This window comes from Gnatocerus cornutus, chromosome 1 (genome assembly GCF_029298725.1).
Source record: "Gnatocerus cornutus isolate USDA-ARS CGAHR chromosome 1, icGnaCorn1.1, whole genome shotgun sequence".
Lineage (NCBI taxonomy): Eukaryota > Metazoa > Arthropoda > Insecta > Coleoptera > Tenebrionidae > Gnatocerus > Gnatocerus cornutus.
In genome coordinates, this window is record NC_142233.1 from 8,731,487 (window position 1) to 8,752,331 (window position 20,845).

The following is a 20,845-nucleotide window of genomic DNA, read 5'->3' on the forward strand; positions in this document are numbered from 1 at the left end:
AATGTTGAATAGCACATCGTAGACCACCTGTATAAAGAAAAACTCTCAAACATTTGTTATTTATTATCAGAGACACAACTTGATAAATTTCTCTCTTAGAAGCTTTTTTTCGGGAACTGCTACGAGCATTCATTTTATTAAAATTAACTGCGTTTACGTAAAAATGTGCTACAAGTGGACAGTTTTAGAATCTCTGAGCGCTCATAGTTGCCCTGCGCGTTGTTTATAATGCCCTTGTTCAGATTCCCCTTGCCAGTTCGCGAAGGCGTCGCGACGTGTACGCGCGATTTCGTTCGTTCATTGGTGTAATATGCTCATCGATAGTGGCTACACTTTTTCACAGCCATCTCTGTTGTCGCTGAAATTAGGAAATCTTCGTTTAATTCAAGGTTTGATATTCGATTTATCAATTCATATGGTTCAGTAACCTATTTTATTATCGATTTAACAATCCAGCACATGTACAAAAACGGTACAGAAACTGCACAAAATCACAGAAAGTGCGTTGTTGTTACGAAATTATATAAATTTTAGAAGATGATTTTTACTTAAAATTTTTGCAATGTCAATATCTATTGGATCAAAATGGTTATTATGTGAACGGTCTTTTTTATATTCAGGGCTTTGCTTTGTTTTATTCTGGATAACAGGTCGTGGAAAAAAACGGGGACTTTATTTTGCCGGGAATTGTGTTCTATTGTGCTGGACTGTTGAATAATTTTATGTCCAGTATACACAAATTATAATTTGTAGCTATGTATTTGTGGCATTGGTCGGGTTGTGTGTCACGATGAAAATTTTATTACAGTCATTAGCAATCATTATTATCGAGCAAGCTGATCAGTTAAATGAAAATGTGAATTTTGTTACAATTTTAAATATTTAGGTTAATAATGTTAATTAACTACTTATTAGTATGTAGTAACTTCTTAGAAACAATTTCATTTTATGTTGCTAATGTGGATTTAATTTGTTTAACACAAATTTCAATTCGTTATGCAAGAAGACATAATTACGCTTGATGTCACTTCTTCGTTTTTGTTTACAAAACTGTTTTATTGTGAACTTTGGAAATATCAAGGACCGAGTAAACTAGAAAATTTGAATTTTTTTTGGATCGAATGAAAATTTGACAGTTTTGTAAAACCTTCTGTTATTCCAAAAGTAGCACATAGTCATTTTGTTTATTTTAAAGTAGCCCTAAGGTGACTCACAAAAATTTTTTATACGACTCTGGCAAACTGACACAAAACGGGCCTTTCTGACTGTACTTAGTCTCAGTTTTGCAATCCAATAGGCTGTAAAAACTGCGTAACTTCCAGAACTATCACTAATTTGACATTAGTGTAAAGTTTTCCATTGTGGTTATTTGAATTTGATTAGTATGTCTAAACTACTCAAAAATTTCCATTTTTCAATGTTTTTTAATCAATTTTTACATCAACAACATTACTGGTTGAATTTAAACTACGTCAGGGTCGAAAAGTTATGTGCATAACACTGGATTATTATATTTTTACATTTTACCTGAAAATTTAGACAGAAATACTTTTTGTAATAGGTATATCCATTTAATGACATTTAAAAAATAATATTGTAGTCTGTGCATTATTGTCATTGTTCTTGCTGGCATTTAAAATTAAAATTTAGCTTTAAAATATTGACAAGTTGCCAATACTCAATTGTAATGTATACGGTATGCAGGTAAAATAAGAATAAATACTTCTGGGGTAAAATATCACAGTTCGGCGGAAGAGAATTGTATTCGAAAAGAATTACTCATGAAAATAACAAACAACAATGTGTTCTAGGGCAGCCCTTTTTTCAAAAAAAGTTGAATTTATATCATCCGAAGTTGAATTACTTTTATTTTGAAAAATTATAAAAATGTATGTATCAATATTTGACTTTTCTTTATTTTTTAACTTTTGATGGGTTAGCCGTTTAAAATTCTATAATCGACAACACGATGTTTACATTTGTCACACAACTTTAAAGATACAACTTTAACTCTAAAAAATTGCAAAACTGAAAAAATTGTAAAACTGTAGACCAAAAGACCCAATTTTAGAAATTGTTAAGGCGAAGCAAAACATTTTTAGACATCCTTTTTGTTGAAATTTGGAATGTTTTTATAATTATAGTACATCGCCTATGAAATTTGGAAAAGTTACTACCTATGAGTTATGTATTAATTTTAATAAAATATAAGAGTCTTAGAACGGAAGACACAGACTTTTATTTTAAACAAAGCCAAAATTTCCGACATTCACGGTTAAAATTAAAAAACTTTGGGAGAACTACTACTTTTGAGCCGTGTATTAATTCTAACAAATTGCAAAATTGTAGACCAAAAGACATAATTTTTGGAAATTTTAATTTTCAAGAGGATTGAAAATGTTCTGACATTCACCACTCTAATTCGTAATTTTAGTATTTTTGTGTTACAGCAATGAAAATTGGGAAATTTTCTACTTTTTACTTGTATATTATATAACTTTAGCAATCTGGAAAATTGTTGAGAAAAAGGCGCACATTCTAGAAATTTTAACCATACCCAGCAAAATTGACGCAAAAACGGCTTATTAATTTTAAAAATGGATTAAAAAAAAATTATTGACGTTTCACACCAATTTACTACTTTTTTAATTTGATAGAACATTTATAGGAGAATCCGAATTTGCAAATCAAACTTTTGCAATGCATCCAGAACTTCACAGTTTCATTAGCTGATTTAACATAAAGGTGACAAATAATTGTTAAGTAAGTCAGAAACGGCTGTTTGCCACGAAGAATACTGACTGTTATTAGTATTCGAGGAAGTAAAACACTCCGTCGAGGTCAACTGTAACTCTCGAGGTAAAAATCGCAGCGATTCCCACTTTTGTTTTTTGCAACTATATATTTTGCAACAAGTGTAATTTTTTTGGAAAAAAATTGATATTAAATTATCAAAATTACTTTAAAATGCATGTATTCATAAGGGTCCAGTTCACTTTGAAAAAAAAGTAAGTATATTTTAAAAAAATTAAATTTTTAAAGTTTGCTTTAATTTTGCGGCGGAGTGTAGACATAATATTTTGCCAACTACGTTATTGGAATTTTTTACATAGTTGTTTTGGTTTTAGAGATGTAAGGCATAAATGCTTTTATTATTATTCTGTTTTATTATGTATCTATGTAATTTTATGTATTTTATTATTCTTTATTATTATTCTGACAATTATTCTGTTGTGGATTATAGAATTTTAAACAGAAAATCAAAAATTTTAAAATTAAAAAAATGCAATTACAGTGAAACAAAAATTTCAAAAGTTGTGTTCCTCTGAATTTTGGTTTTGTTTCTGATAAATGACGCTTACCTGATTTAGAAAATACCAACTATTTCATCGAGACATCGATTTTACCACAGTACATTAACTTTACTTTTTTCTTGTTTTACCTATTCTGGTGTAGAAGGTACTATATAAAAGAGCTTTGTTATAATTTGAATCATACTGTATTGTCAAATTATGATTTATTTTAAAGAAAATAAAAAATAAAATACAAATAAATTCAATTTTTTCAAAAATGAAGGATTTTTCTAGATTTTTGCCGATGTTTAGAAGAAGTGTCGCTCGTTTGATTCTATACGTAGGTTTCCCATCATGTTTTGATGTCCCATTTGCTGGGTGCACCTACTAGAAGCTTGTGGCGATCCGTAGAACATCAATTTTGGCAGCTATTTTTTATGTTGTTAAAACTAATATACAAGCTGACCCAGAACTCACGACCCAGAGAAAAAGGCTTATGGAGGCAACTGATCTGAACCAAAATTTCAAAACAAACATTTTTTTGTACAAAAAATAATTGAGTTAAGACGAAATAACGGTAGCCAATCCTGAAGCTGTAACTATGGACACATACTATCATTCATTGGTCTGATAAACATTACACTCTCGTTGCATAGGAAATTCGGATGGTCTTTTAGTCCACGTCTAGAATAAGTTTTTTCTAATTTGTATTTTAAACATACCCAAGTTGCTATGGAAACAAAGCTATTCTAACATTCCGTATCGAAATGGATATTCTAGCACTGAAAACGAATTGGAAAATAGCGAAAATAGCTCTGTTACAAGAACAAATTAGGAAAAATAATATAAAAACCTCGTTCATAAGGCGATTTAGGCACTCATCCATTATAAAACTCGCGGCTTTGCCGCTCGTTTTATAAACTTGGATTCGTGCCTAAAAAATTGCCTTATGAAACTCGGTGTTTTAATATACTATTCGAAATTGCTTGTTAATTTTTTATCGTTTCTCGAATACTATTAAACTTAATTCATTTTTGTTTTCAAATTCACCAACAATTAAAGAATTAATTTTTCAAAATTTCTCTTTTGTAATAATAATAATAATTAGATCCGTAACAGACAATGATGCAAAATAAAACGATAGAATTATGACTAATCAAGAAAGGTAAATTATTTCGGAATTCTAAATTACACTGCACAACAAAATTTAATTTTTAGATAAAATTTGGTTTTATTGAGTAATAAGTAGTAGAATAGTATTTTATTCAACACATGTGCATGTCAAAGTTTACAATCAGACAAGGATGTTAATTACAATCTGTTGAAAACGCCTTTCTAGGCTTAAGCCTCTTCAGCGTTGTGGTTGAGGTGGTAGGTGGATCACAAAAAAGAAAAAATTTGATTTTGAAGTTACAAAAAAAAAGTTAAAAATTAAAAAAAAAATGGAAATAAAAAATGAAGAATTAGAAGGGAAAGAGAAGAAGTTGCATCCAAAGGGCGTGCACGGGCGACATACGACGTGATTCCTGCATTTGCGTAAAGGCATAGGAAAACCGTGGAAAACTTATACTGGAATCGTCTCGCGGATGCAACGCAAGGGAAACCGTGTTGGAAATTTGTGTGCTACTTGATGAGTTCCAAGATGCCGATAGTCGCGCTGTCCATTTTCTGCCACTTCCTGTTGCCAACCTTGGATTTCGAGACGACCTTGGGCGGCTTTGGGGATAGTGGTTTTATTGAAACAAAACACTCTATGTATACAGGTTGTTCGGTAATTATTAGGAGTATAATTTTGAGACCAGAGCAACACTTTGGTAGTTACAATTATTAATAAATCATGTAATTGGTTACTATGGTTTGCAATTAATTTTATTCACAATCAGTCAACAATTGTTCATTTTCTAACATTTCGTAAGGTGGAAAGTGAGCTGTTACTACGGTAATTCACTTCCCAACTCGCTGGGAAGTGACCATTTCCCGACCTCCAAATGCCAGATAACTAGCTTTTGATAAATGAAGTAGGCCGCGTTACTGAATTTGACATTTCTATCTTGTCATTTGGCGTCGAAGTTGATTTCAAAAAGTGTGTGAAATGGATGCTGAAGCTTCTATACCGTTTAAAACTAGTACATTTTCCGGAGAATTTTACAAAAAATGAGAAGATTGTCAACATTTTAAGAGGAGAAACAACCGCGTCTCGTCTGACTGCAGGAGTTTAACTTTTCAAGTGAACAACTGAAACAAGTTCTGACACTGTATGTGGCAGGTTATGATCACTCTTCGTTCACATTCAACATTAACGGTGTTTCCTCTAATATAATTTAACTTGTGAGTTTTAACTTTCGTTGGTTAAATATATTGTTCATCTTAGGACTATTCAAGATATTTATATTAATAAAGTTGTATTGAAATCAGAAATTCTTAACCTAAAACTTCATGAATTGACAGTGGTGACTTTGGTAGGAGGTTGAACCAAGTTAAACTACTTACTCCTCATTTATTTTGAATGCCGCATTTCAAGGTCATAATTTGTGAAAATTCTACGGCAAATTTGAGAAGATTTATCCATTGAATTGAACATAAACGAGTACTGGAACACCCAAAGACCTGTTCGTGATTGTTTTCAATACATAAATCCTCTTAAATTTGTCGTAAAGCTCCACAACTGTCACAAATTTTTTGATTTTTTGGTTTTTTGGTTAAAATGGGCTATTTTTGACAAAATTATGTCTATTGAATTCAAGTGTGGTGCTAGTATTTGTTCCAGCTCTATCCACTTTTTTGTTTGTTTTTATAAAAAACTATTTTTACTCAAAAATTTGATGAATACGAGTTAATGTATGTAATTTCAAAATTCATGCTTTTATGCCCTTTTGAATGAAATATGGTGATACTACATAGTAAAGAGAGCCCGCTAAATTTAAATGTGACACTGGTTTGCTACATCGCCCCCTCATTTTTCTGTTTATAATTTTTTTGAATATCTACTAGATAAAATTGCAAAATTGCTTCTATTTTTTTCTCCTTTGGAGAAAATGAGATTGCAATGATAAAACTAATCTCGTGCAATTTAAATACTGTTTTTGATGTAACATCCTACATTTTTTTGTAAAAAAATTCTGTAAATGTTCCAAGCTCAAACATGCAAAATAAAAAATTCTCTTTTGTTGATAAAAGCTTTCATAGGCTCGAATGTTGCGCTTATAGGAACTTTAGCACTTTTTACTTTGATCTGAATACGTTTTTAATTCTATACAATCCGGTAAGTACTTGAAAATTTTTATTTTAAAATAAAAATCAGCAAATAACATACATTCTAGCCGCTGACGTCATGTATTTAATCCTTCTACAAATTGATCCAGGCTTAAATTAAGATTCTTCTTATCATTATTTCCTGTACCAAAAAAGACAAGATAAAATTACCAAAATTGCGTTTACGGTACTGCAATTTTAATTAAATTTTTTATTTCGAAATTACAAGCACTTTAAGTTGGCCAATCACAGCCCATAAATCGCTAGATAGCATTCTGTTCCTACGTTACCTGGAAATTATTTCCTTAAATTGCACGAAGGTGCGCTGTGAATGGTCAACTTTAAATGCTTGTAACTTTAGTACTATAAATGAAATTGTACGATACGGCAATCAACTCAGATTTTGATGGAGAATTTCCCATTAAAAGGAAGTGCGAGCGTTCTGAGACACATGTTTGTATGTATACGAGTGTTTCCTTAAATTTATTTTTTTTAAATTTTTAGACATTGCTATGGTAAGGAAGCAATTAATGTATTCCGTTACGGAAATAGGTCTACTACCACAGCAAATTAGGAAAATAGATATTTACATAACAAATGCGGAAAGTGGCCAAGAAAGACACTTTCCGACGAGATAGGTACACTATTTTTCCTCCGACCTTCCATCATCAGTGTTAAGGTCCAATCAAGTGATCAGTGATCTGTCAGTAATAAATAAGCTTTTGTTTAACAACACAAAATAAACTTTGGAATTCTTCCTTTTCCTTTACCTAAACCATAACAAATTGGCGACGAGGATAAAAAATGGCTGCTGAAAGAAAGTTGATGGACAGGTTGTTGGAGTTTATGCAGAGTCATCACGAGTTTACTCAACAGCATATGGATTCCATGACTCAGAGACAGGAAACTTTTATGCTGGAACTCACCAAACAGCTACAATCAACAGCATCGCGAAGCGACGAGGAGTTTCGAATGGAAGCTCTGGCTCACAGCATTTCTGAATTCACATACGATCCAGAAAGTGGACATATTTTCGATTACTGGTTTAGGCGACATGAAGGTATTTTTAAGGAAGATGGGAGGATACTCTCAGATGAAACAAAAGTTCGATTACTTTTAAGAAAATTGAGCACTCCAACTCATGAACAATATCTTGATTTTATTCTGCCGCAAAAGCCTCAAGACATCGGTTTTGAAGAAACCGTGAAGAAGTTGACAGAAATGTTTGGTAGGAAAACGTCACTCTTCAATACGCGCTACCAATGTATGCGTCTAGAAAAGAAAGCAACGGAAGATTTTGTTTCCTATGCGGCGAATGTCAATAAGGCCTGTGAAGAATTCAAGATAGGTGCAATAACTCCAGATGCGTTTAAAGTCCTAATATTTGTGTGTGGATTACAATCATCACAGGATGCAGAAATCCGGACAAAACTTTTAGCGACAGTCGAATCTGACAGCACTATTACGTTACAAAAGTTGACGGTTTACTGTGAACAGCATTTAAATTTAAGAAAAGATACGGCAATAGTTGGAAATTGCAGCTTAAATGGCAACATGACAGACAGTGTTTACACACTTAACAAGAGGAGAGAGGAAAAGAAGCTCCAAGAAGAGAAAAAGCCTAAATCTCCATGTTGGTTTTGTGGTGCAATGCATTTCGCTCAAAAATGTACCTACAAGAACCATAAGTGCAAGCAATGCAATAAAGTTGGTCACAAGGATGGTTTTTGTGGCCCTTACAAGAAAACTAATAAGCCAGCAGGTTCAAAGTTTTCTACAAAATCGATTTTCCACAAAATAAGACGTCTCATTCATAATAATCGCAAGTACATTTCAATTTTGATCAATGGTGTAAAAACAAGACTTCAAGTCGACTCTGCATCGGATATTAGTCTCATCTCAAGAGAAATGTGGGAACACATTGGTAGACCAAAATATCTTCCCACAGAACACATTGCGCAAAATGCTTCACAAGAAATATTGCCTTTATTTTCGGTAATGATTTAATTACGAAGTTCAAATTATGGGACAGACCTTTCTCTTCATTTTGTGAGAGGATTGGTGTTGAAGATCAGAAGAAACTACAACAAAATTCTTTCGAAGTTCAGAAGAAAGAAAATTCAAAGTTCCTTTCCGCAGATCTTCAATGAAACGTTGGGTCGTTGCACGAAAACACAAGCAAGACTGTACCTCAAAGAAAATTCGAAACCAGTTTTTCGAACAAAGAGACCGCTTGCGTATTCAGTTATTATCGACGTTGACAAAGAGTTAGATCGACTACAAAAAGTTGGCATCATATCTCCAGTGGAATTTTCGGACTGGGCAGCACCAATTGTTGTGGTCAAGAAGGCTAATGGTTCAATACGCATATGTGGAGACTATTCAACTGGTCTAAACAACGCTTTAGAATCACATCATCACCCGCTACCAGTTCCAGAAGACATCATTTCAAAACTGGGTAACTGCACGGTGTTTAGCGTTATTGATCTCTCAGATGCCTATCTCCAGGTCGAGGTTCATGAAGATTCTCAAAAACTATTGACGATCAACACTCACCGTGGTCTTTTCCGGTATCACAGACTTCCCTTCGGTGTGAAAACCTCCCCGGGCATTTTTCAACAAATTATGGACACAATGGTCGCAGGACTGAAAAACACTGCAGTTTACTTGGACGACATCATTGTTGGAGGAGACGCTGAAGAAGATCATCAAGAAAATCTTCTAAACGTGTTATGTGGTATTAAGGAGTTTGGTTTCAATTTGAAAATTGAAAAATGTAAATTCTACGCTCAAGAAATCAAATATCTAGGCTACATCATTGATAAATCTGGCGTTCGCCCGGATCCTGCAAAAACTCAAGCGATTTCTCAAATGCCAGCATCGACTAATCTTTCAACACTTCGTTCATATCTGGGAGCTGTTAATTTCTACGGGAAATTTATCAAGGATATTCATGAGATAAGAAAGCCCATGGATATTCTGCTGAAGAAGAATGCTAAATGGAATTGAACTCCAGATTGTCAAAAATCGTTCGAAAAGTTCAAGACAATTCTGCAGTCTGGTCTCATCCTTGCTCACTACAATCCAGAATTGGAAATAGTTCTTGCAGCAGACGCATCGAATGCTGGAATGGGAGCATGCATCATGCATCGGTACAAAGATGGCGAGTTAAAACCCATTGCTTATGCATCACGGTCCTTGACACCTGCAGAACAGAATTATAGTCAAATTGAAAAAGAAGCAGCAGCTCTAATTTTTGGCATGAAGAAATTTCATAAAATGGCTTATGGTAGAAGATTTGTTTTACAAACAGATCATAAACCGCTATTGTCAATTTTTGGTTCCAAGACAGGAATACCAGTTTACTCAGCTAACCGACTTCAACGTTGGGCTTTGATTCTACAAATGTACGATTTTGATATCGAATATATCAAAACTGATAGATTTGGATATGCAGATATCTTATCAAGATTAGTCCAACCGAACCATGATCAAAAAGAAGATACGGTTATAGCTTCAATCAAATTTGAACAAGAAACTTATCAAGTTCTCCAGTGCGCTCTCGAATTTCTACCTGTGACATTTACTATGATCAAACAGGAATACCAGAAGAACGCATCACTACAAAAGGCGGTGGAGTACACAAAGACTTCTAAATGGCTGAATTTAAAAGAAATAGAAAACGATGAGCTGAAGTCATTACATGCGAGAAGAAATTCTCTAAGTGTAGTAGATGGGTGTTTACTGTTCAATAGTAGGATTATTGTTCCAGCAATTTTCAAGAAAAGAATTTTGAAAACTTTACATGCTGGTCATCCGGGAAAGGAGCGAATGAAATCTCTGGCGAGAAGTCATGTTTATTGGCCAAATATCGATCAAGATATTGCAGATTTCGTCAAAGATTGTGACAATTGTCAATTAGCCCTAAAAGTTCCTTGTAAAGTCCCACTTTCAACATGGTCTGTACCAAACGGTCCTTGGAAAAGAATACACATCGATGTAGCTGGTCCTCTACATGGATTTTACTTTCTCATCATCGTAGATGCTTTTTCAAAATGGCCCGAAGTTTATTCAAGTAAGAGTTTTCCATCGTCTTCCGTGATAAATATTCTGCGAGAATGTTTTGGAAGATTTGGATTTCCAGAAACGCTTGTATCAGACAATGCGACACAGTTCAAGAGCGTGCAATTTTTAAGATTTATGGAAGAATGTGGTGTTCGGCACATGACGATTCCTGTTTATCATCCACAATCTAACGGACAAGCTGAAAGATTCGTGGATACTTTCAAAAGAGCCCTCAAGAAAAGTAAAGAAGATGGTTCTCTTAATGAACAAATTCAGATTTTTTTATTGAGTTATCGTTCGACTCCAAACCGAAATGCTTTTGATGGAAAATCACCAGCGGAATTGTTACAAGGACGACAAATTCGGATTGCAATGGATTTGTTGAAACCAAAAATTGCAGCTCTTTACAATGAAAAATATTTCAACAAGAAGAATGGAGTCAAATCGAGAAAATACAGTCCTGACGAAGCAGTTTTGGCAAAAATTCATAAGTATAACTCTTGGAAGTGGTATCCTGCAAACGTAATCAAACGAATTGGTAACGTCATGTATATGGTATTCATAGAAGAGTTGGACAGAAGAGTTATAATGCACGCGAATCAGCTGAGATCCCGAACAAGAGCAGCAGCGGCGAAAAGCTCGCAAGGATTGCTTCAAGTTCTTAAGAAAACTTTTGAATTGCCGTTTCAAGCTACAGGAGCAGATCGTTTTTCCATTGGCCTCGCCAGTCATCCTTCAAAAGTCAAGGGGGAGGGAAGTGTTAAGGTCCAATCAAGTGATCAGTGATCTGTCAGTAATAAATAAGCTTTGTTTAACAACACGAAATAAACTTTAGAATTCTTCCTTTTCATTTACCTAAACCATAACAATCAGAAAGAAACTATAAGTCTTGACAATAGTTTATTTCTTATCTATTCTAAATGTCATTTTGCTACGATCTCATATAAAAGTGACGTATTCCACATAGTTAGATGGTTGATATTTTCGTACATTCATTTACGAAAGTAAAAGTCACTAGTGTAATACGAATATATCCGCACAGACCTGTCAAAATTGTCTTGTCAGAAACGGCCTAACCAATTTATTTTTACCATTATGCATTATGAATTATGTTGTTTTACAGTGAATCGTCTATACTGGAGCTCATTACTAGTGACTTTAACTTTCGTAAATGGATGTAATGTCACTTTCATATGGGGTCGTAAGAAAACATTTTTTGTAAAACCCCACTTAGAATTTGTAACCTTACTTTTTTGCATTGTCAATTTTGACAGTTATAGTTTTTTTATTTCAAAATGATTAGAATTTTCGGAGTTTCCAATATTGTAAGGATATGACTGTAGATCATACCACTCTGTACTAAAGAGACTATTCTAATTTTATCGGCTTCAAATACTTCAGTCATGACAATTCTGAATTGACAACTTGTCAATACTTCGATGTTTTAAACGTCAGTAATGACAATGACAGCAATGCACAGACTACAATCAAATTTTTGAAATGTCAGAAAAATGACGTCTTAGATTTTGTGTCCGCGGCTGTATGTAATTAGCTCAAAAAAAACTAGCTTGTTTCGTTTAAATTATGTAGAGGGCATAACCTCTGTGTGCACTGTTGTTTTAATTTTGTTTCCAATTTATTTGAGACGTTCTTGTAAACATTTATTAAGTATACAGAGTGATTCAGATAACATTACGATCAAATACTACCTAAAAACAATTCAAATAACCACAATCAAGAACTTTGCCGATTACGGGTAAAAATTTGGGACAGATTAATGTCTACTTACCGCTTTTATCAATTTTAATACAAAAAACTACTTGGAAAATGATAAAAAAGGGTTGTCAAATTATTTGACATTAGTGTCAAGGGTGTCCAAATTCCAGGAGAAATAAATACAGGATCCGGCAGCACTAATAGTTTTTGCGTTTTTCAAAGGTTTGTGAAACCAATCGCTAACAGATTTTGTTTGTTTGTTTTATCAAGTTAGTTTCCAAATTTATAACGTCAAAATTTGAAACTACGTTTACACCAAACTGCCATCATCTTGTGTCACAAATGTCATCCATCCGAACTTTAGTTCGCTTTAGATTGTAACAAGAGACTTACTTAGTGAAATTGTCGGTTTTTCGATGTTGACTTGTGAAAATTTGTAGTACATTATGTACATAATAGTTTGCGACTGTCCCGCCATGATTTCGAAAACTAACTTTAAACACAATTTGCATAAGAGTTAAAATAAAAACTGAAACATTGTTGTCATATTTATGTTGAAAAACTCAAAAATAGCTAAAATTTACACTTTTTAGGTGTCGCGACGCCAAACCAACGGTTCTAATTTTTGCGTAAGATTCTAGAGATTGATCAACCATAATTTAATTGTATGAAAATTCGCAAATTTGTATCTTTGAAATTAGAATTGATTTTGGGGGTGGCAATAAGTGCTGTCTGATCCTACACAATTAACAATTTCAAGTTATGTGAGTTAAGTTAAGTTTTGGGTTCTATTTCGCAATCGTATCGTCTGTATATTTACATTTATAAATTTGGCTATAACTGTTATTATTATTTTTTCAATATCTAACTGTAAAAGAATTTTTAGAAAACTGGAACTTGATTTCTATGTATCGATAGAAATGAAAAACTGACTGAAAAAATGTGAGCATCTAACATGTTTTTCTGATGTGCTTTATTGCGTTGTATTAGCTAGAGCTCATAAACAGGCAATAGTCCTGACGATTGGTAATAATCGGATATCTACCTATAAAATTTCAGAATAAGCACTTTGCAGGAAGTTAGAATTCTGTTTGTAAACACCAATTTTCCTTTCACGAAATTTCGTGTTTTGTTAATAGCTAAATAGTCGCATAAATAGACATTTTAATGTCACTATTTTCAATTGCATGACAAATTGTTTTTACGTGTATTTGTTAACTATAACTGTACTTACCTTAAAAACGTAAAGATGTTACGCTGCTGGAGACACATTTTAGTATAATTAGGTTCTTATTTAAATTTATTGGTTGATACGAGCTATAAATGTTAAAATAGAGTTTTTTATCCTGCCTCAATTGGATTCGCTCAGTTGGCAATTTTCACGCTTAGGGCCGAAAATTATTTCTTCACTTTACGACAGGTGGTGCACAACCGGTACCTTTAAAATGTATAAACACTTCAATCTACGACTATTTAATTGTTGTCGTTTTACGTCATACTCCAATTTTATTATGTTTGCGTCATCAATGTTTCTCAAATGGCAATCCAGTTCTACAATAATGAGTCTAATGAGTTCATTAATTTTGAATAAAAACAAATATTAAAATTATTCATCCACAGTCTAGTTTTTTTCCAAAACTCAATAAGACTTTAAATTTTTCATTCAACAGAGAATTCTTTGCAAGAAAATAACGGTGACTTCTTCGACTTGCATGTATTTTCAACCAAGTTCCTAGACACTATAAATTTACATTTGAATCCAATATTTTCTCGCGGCCTGTATTTATCCGTCGAAGCAAGTGTTTTATTTAGGAATTTTCTGTTCAATTTACCGTAACATTCACTGTATTTGATTCGATTGGGAAGTAAAAGCTTTCTTTGCTAAATTGGCTCACGTTTGAAATCTCGAGATTCATCTAGAACGTCTTACTTCCCTCAACATTTTAGGCTGATCCTGTGGGAGAACATATTGAATTAGCCAGTGAGGCGTATTGTTTACCGCATTACGGCTAGGTAGGCATCCATATTGAAGATGTAATCCTAGTAAGGAAACATTAGGAGAACCAAACTGTAAATATGTAGTTTATTTTATCTCAGGGGGTACATACTTGGGGAACATAAAGGGATTTGTGTTGCAAATGTTTCTTGTGCTACTGTAACGAACAAAAAAGAGGGACAAGTCTTGAAAAATATATAGGGTGTCCCAGAACTCGCGTCCCAGAGAGAAAGGGCTTATGGAGGCAATAATTCTGAACCAAAATTTTGAAACTAAATTTTTTTAATTCAAAAAATAATCGAGATAAGACGAAAAAATGGTAGCCAATCCCAAAGCTGAACAGAATTTGAACATCGGTATACGGTAAGATACTATCATCCATTGGTCAGATGAACATTAGACTCTCGTTGCCTAGGACATTGGGTGGCCTTTTACTCTACTTCTCGAATAAGCTTTTGGGATTGGTTTTTAATTTTTTATCAGTTCTCGAATACTATTAAACTTAGTCAATTTTTGTTTTGAAATTTACCATCTGTATTGCTGTCGCCACCCTCTCTTGCTCTCTGGGGCGCGCGTTCTGGGACATCCTGTATATAGGTATAGGCAGAGCCAACTATAGCTTACGAGCCTACGCCTAGGAATCGTGACGTCACATCAGTGGCCGTACCGCGCTTCAAAAAATGCATTGGTTTAAAGGGAAAGACGCCGTCCGTTCTTCATAAAAAGGCCTCTAAAAACTTCCCACTTGTAAAACTTTTGTAAAATTTTATAAATTATGTTGTGATTTATAATGACAACAGCAAATTTTAAGAAAACAAGCATTTATTCAATCATACATACAATATATAAACCATATTTAAATGAGAAACCAATACACCAGAGCAGATTTTAACAAATCTTTCATCAAAATGTTTAATACACACAACACTGCTCTTGTTAGGTACAAAGTTTTTTCTATTTATACAATGTAACCACTTATCTTTCAGAAGTTTATTCTTTGGAAATTGAAAAATCGACACTTTTTCATTTTTATTGTAATTACTTCTACAATTAGGTACACAGCAACTATTTGGCATTTTGATTAAAAAGGTATTACACCTATTATATGTATGTAGACAACAGAATAAGTAAATCAGTTAATTTACAACTTTGGTCACACACCTTGTTTGCCCTTTCGAAATGAAGCAAGTACTAAAAACATTTTCATGAACATGGGAGTATTTATAAAACCCAGATAAAATGATGGAAAGGGGTATTTTGTCATATTCTGGGAAAAACATTGAAGGAAGAAATTCCGAGATCCTTCTCAACCCAAAAAGTCAGAAAAAGAGGTAAATCTTTAATATTATTCCGAGAAGATTTAATGTAAACATGAATGCTGAATACGTTTCCAGAAATAGAGAAAAATCTGGTCACATGTTTTTCCATTTTTTGTAGAACTAGGAAATAAAATTATTAGATATTCATAAAAAAGCTTTGGGTCGATGGTCGATGTCCTTTTTAAGAAAAATACAATGGTTTTTGTATTTCATGTTTGTTCCCGCTTGACCTGGCCTAAATCCGGCACTGCTATTTAAATGTCAACTTTCAGCATTTATTACACAAAAAAATTATTTGTAAGGTTTCTAGGAAAATCAAGCTTTTAAAACTATTAACCGTGTCCGCCCCAGTAAAAAGTCACAAAAAAAGAAGTAATTCCGTTATATTTTGAGAAGAACATTTAATGATCAGATTCTAAGAACATCCCAAAAATTGTCATTCCAAGCAAAACGCAATTTACAATGTCTAAGTTTGTTAAAATGAAGAAAAAAGACATCTCATTCCCATATTTCCATAAGCCGCAATGGTGACGGTTCGGCCACTGTGCTGACGTCACATCGGGTCTCCAGCCGCTAGGCGTAGGCTCGTAAGCTATAGTTGGCTCTGGTATAGGTTGTATAGGTACATACATCGTGTTAGATTTTATTTACTATTTTATGATTATTTTGTGTACCAGATCATGTTGACCGTACCATTGAAAAAATAAGTAAATTTCAGTTCAGTTTTCAGAATTGTTTTATTTTGTTTACATAGCATTATCAACACGAAGAACAAGAAGCAAACATGACGCAATAATTTACAGTGTTTTTCTTTTGGTTTTCTTCTTTTATCAAGTGTTTTTCACCATTTCTCAAAACTATTTCCCACTTTTGTCACATTGACATTACACGGCAAATAAAGTCCGTTTTTTTTTTTAAACCACCAACACCGCAATTTTCCTCTGCATTACAACCGGCAACGTTGCCTAGGGAGATTTTTGGTGAGAAAATAGTTGTCAAATTTTTGACATTTCTGAAAGTTAGGCAGTGTTTTCGTTAAAAACGTTTCTTTTACAGCCTGTTGGATTGCAAATCAAAGGATTTAATAGTGAAAAGACTCGGCACTGCCTGAAAGGCCGTTTTGTGTAATCAAATTGTCAATTAGGCAGCTAACCTATTTGATTTTATCACCAAAAAGTCACCATCGAAGAGGTGGTGGGAGAGTGCGGTGTTGGTGGTTTTTTAATAAAAAAACGGACTTTAGATTCACTTTTTGTCAAAACTATTTCACCTTGTGTAAGACGATAAAAATGTGGCATTTGTAATAATGATGATGACGTAACTGCGAGTCATTAATGTTGTAATTAAGAGCCCTTGGATTGGCTCAGTAACTTATGCGCACCCTCAGTAGGGGGAAACGACGCCAGAATGTGTGGCTTAAAGCTACGGTTTCCTAAGAGAGCGGTGCCGTAATGTAGCGGCCGTAATATAACGGCCAAAAATTCATTCTGTATAAACGCATTGGCGTGGTTTCCTCGAGGACGGTAGCAACCACCGTCACGTAAAATAGCGGCCGTACAATATTTGTAGCGGTGGCCTGTACGGTGGCAACTGTTCTTGCAACGTTTTTTGACGTTACGGTGGTGGAATCTCTGCCGCATTTAGGATGCAATGCGTGTTTTCTCATCAGTTTGACGTCTTTATTAATTAATTAAATTAATTTAACAATAACTAATTCTTAAAAATTAAAATATCAACTTGATGTACAAACTGTAGTACCTTGGAAATGAAGCTTGAATAATTAAATAAGTGCAAAACTCCCCAATTATAAATTATATTTGTTTCCATAAAGATTCTTTTAGAGAAAAAAATATTTATTTAAATAACGAAATAATTTTATTACTATTAAAGAAATAAGTTGAAATTATAATAACAAGCACTTTCACTTTTACTACTTTATTGCAACAAGTATATTCGAGTGTCAAATAAGGGTGCTATAAAACTAGAGGGTTTTGCCACAATGTCTTCTTTTATATATTAAAATGTAATTAAACACTAAGGTGACCCAAAAATATTCTCTAAATTTAATTTCGTTGCACGGCAGGTGACGACGAATTAAAATTTAATAAGCACCTTCTTTTGGGCGCATTTTGAATAGGTCGGCCTCATTTGACCTTTCGGGTTCTTCTTTTGAAGATAACTTTTTTTCGTAAAGCAACGTCAAGTTCGTTCATGGTCGATCAACACACTAATGTCTTTATCCTATACGTTTTCTAACTTTACACCCAAACCCACCGCTACGATCGGACGCTTTTTCTTGCCGCTATTATGACGTCATTGCCGCTATCTTACGGCCGCTACATTATGCCACCGTTTTCTTAGGAAACCATAGCTTAAGGCAGTAAGGATTGGGCGGTGAGAGTGAAGGCTAGAATGAGTGTCGTGCGTGAAGGTGTTCTGGATGGGAACAATTTCCAGAACACCGGTGTGTTTACCTGGATGGGCGTGATTTCCAGGTAGCGTTCTGGATGGGCATAATTTCCAGAACGCTGTTGTAATAACTTGGATGGGCACAATTTCCAAGTGGCGCTCTGGATGGGCATAATTTCCAGAGCGTTGGTGTATTGACTTGGATGGGCATAATTTCCAAGTAGCGTTCTAGATGGGCATAATTTCTAGGACGCTGGTATGGTGACTTGGATGGGAATAATTTCCAAGTTGCGTTCTGGATGGGGATAATTTCCAGAGCGCGGGTTTGATTGCTTGGATGGGAATAATTTCCAAGTGGCGTCTGGATGGGAATAATTTCCAGTACGCGGGTGGGTACGGTGATGGTAGATTTCACCGTACTCGAAGAAAGAAAAAGATGCCGAGATGCTGCCAAGACGTGGGTGTCGAGCAGCCGTTCGAGTAACTCTCCAGGGTCGGAGTAAGGACATGGGTGTCCTGCCGTTGCAGAAAATGGGGTCAGTGCCAGTAATCCGAGCCGCTATCCAGCGATGGGGCAGGGGGCGAAACCCCCCCGGTAAGTTAATCCATTATAAATGATTAAGGCCGATAAGGCAGGTGGCAATATGTTTTGTTGCGAGAATTTCGTGACTTCCCAGTTGTGCTAAGCCCGGTCCTGACTAAATAAGGGTGTTCCGGAAGGGGTGAGTCAAGTAGCATTGTGTTGGTGGTTAGAAGTACCCTTTCAAGGAAAGAAAATGAGTACAACCCTGTAATGAGGGTTGGTTTCGTAAATTCAGCATTTAAGCGTAAAAAAAATCGATTTACACTTGTTTCAAATGCTTTTCCTTCAATCTTACAAAACAAAAGTACATTTTTTTAATACTATTTTTATTGAAAAAACAAGAAGATGGACAGCAACAAGAGCAAGAAACAACACACACTTAGTTAAAAATTTCATTTCTGTTATGGCAGTTTCCTAAATAGGTTTCCATGTGCCTAACGTAATTTTTGCAATGCTCCTGTGTTACTGCCTCACAAGCACTTTAGCATACAAGTCATCTTCATGGTATAATGAAATCTAAGGTATGATATTGCGCATCTACGGAGTGGGGAGTGACGTCACTCGGAGAGTAGACTGAGTTGTTAGGTCACATGTAAGGCACGAATTTGTCTTATTGGAATCTGTATTTATCCTGTTTCCAGCTTTTAACGATTTTCAAATTTTCGTTTAATTCGTTAATAAAATAATAATAATAATTATAATAAATACTAAAATGCGTTGTTCTATATTTGGTTGCAATAGTGACAATCAGGGAAACTATGCTGAAAAGAATATAATTTTTTTTAGATTTCCCAAAGACTATGACAAGACAATTGTGGGTGATTTCGTGTTGTCGGTTTGATTTTTGAATTTAGAACATGCCAGAATATGTTCAAAACATTTCTGTGCAGAGGACTATGAAAGAAACTTTATATACGAACTGTAAAATTATTTACCAAAGAAGCGAAGAAAATTAAAAGACGAAGCTGTTCCTTCTATATTTCTTCCTAAAGGAAAATCACGCAAACCTTCAACAGCACGGAAAAAAAAGTGTGCAAAAGAGATCAAGCCAAATTTGTGAAAAACATAAATAAAACGGAGTAAGTTGGTAACTTATCGCTAACAATTTTTTTCCATTACTTTAATTTCTTTTTATTTATGCAAAATATGAGGCCATTATTTGCTGAAAAGTAGTAATTAATCAAACAATTTTTTTGGTTCTATTCTTTGTTTTTTCAGTTTTCTTTAATCAAATTTTTATAGGGAACTTAAGATCAACAATAACACGACGGCAACGTTTATTGACAATGTGCCTTCAACTTCAAAATCTATCTGGTAAATTAACACTTTCACCTAATCAGGAAAATCTGTTTTTTTTCAGAAATCATTTTTGTGTTTGCATGTTGTCAAATAATCAAATAAACTTTACTTTTTGTTTCGATAGCGTAACTTCGAAAATGACTTGACAGCAAAAGTATATTTACTTAAAAGCGAAAATAAATAACTTTTAGAATCAATAAATTAAATTCAGTTTTAAAAGAAAGAAGAGATAAGATAAAAAGGAAGAGGAAATTTGTGAAAATTATTAATTAATTTTATTAAGTTTGTTTTTGTAGCTTCTGATTTCTTTTTTCTAAGTTGATAAAACTTTTTTTCAAACTTAATTTATTGTTTTTTTTTAATCTTTGAAATGAGAGTAAAGAAGTACAGCATGCTTACCAATTTCTGCAGATTAAAAGGAGTATGATATGTTATGTTGATAATTTTAATTTTAAAAATACGTGATTTGAAATTTTTTTCGCATTATGGTTTTGAGGAGTTGCAAAAAATACCATAATTACATCAAAACCAAAATATTTTATTTCTACATCTGAAAAAATCACACCCTTGATTAGTCATTTCATTATTCTAAACTGACATATTTACACTCGTATGCTTAATGAAATGTTTAGAACCTCATTTCAACAAAATATTCACAAGCGAAAATTATTTGGACTGTTGTGATCCGTAAATCTATAAAACTTCACTTGTTTTAACTGCCTTCATTCAGCATTAAAATGGAAAACGAATTTTAAATTGTTCCTTAATTAAATCGATGTTGTGAAAAACTTGTTTTTAATAATATTATTTAATAACACGAATATAACACTTTTATTCCTGCTTTTAAGCACCGTACAATGGCAATTCTTCCAACTGCTACTTTCCGAGTGACGTCACTGCGCGAGCTGGACGC

At 33.9% G+C, this 20,845-nt stretch overlaps 1 protein-coding gene across 5 annotated transcripts in view; it reads left to right on the forward strand.

Moving 5' to 3' along the window:
- The first annotated feature begins 260 nt into the window (after positions 1–260).
- The window catches only part of LOC148180218 (multiple PDZ domain protein-like), a 268,223-nt gene continuing 247,638 nt past the window's right edge, over positions 261–20,845 (forward strand). For all 5 annotated transcript variants that reach the window (XM_088040527.1, XM_088040534.1, XM_088040552.1 and 2 more), the window contains exon 1: positions 261–389. The gene's annotated coding sequence lies outside the window, so the exon portion shown is untranslated. The remainder of the gene's footprint in view (positions 390–20,845) is intronic.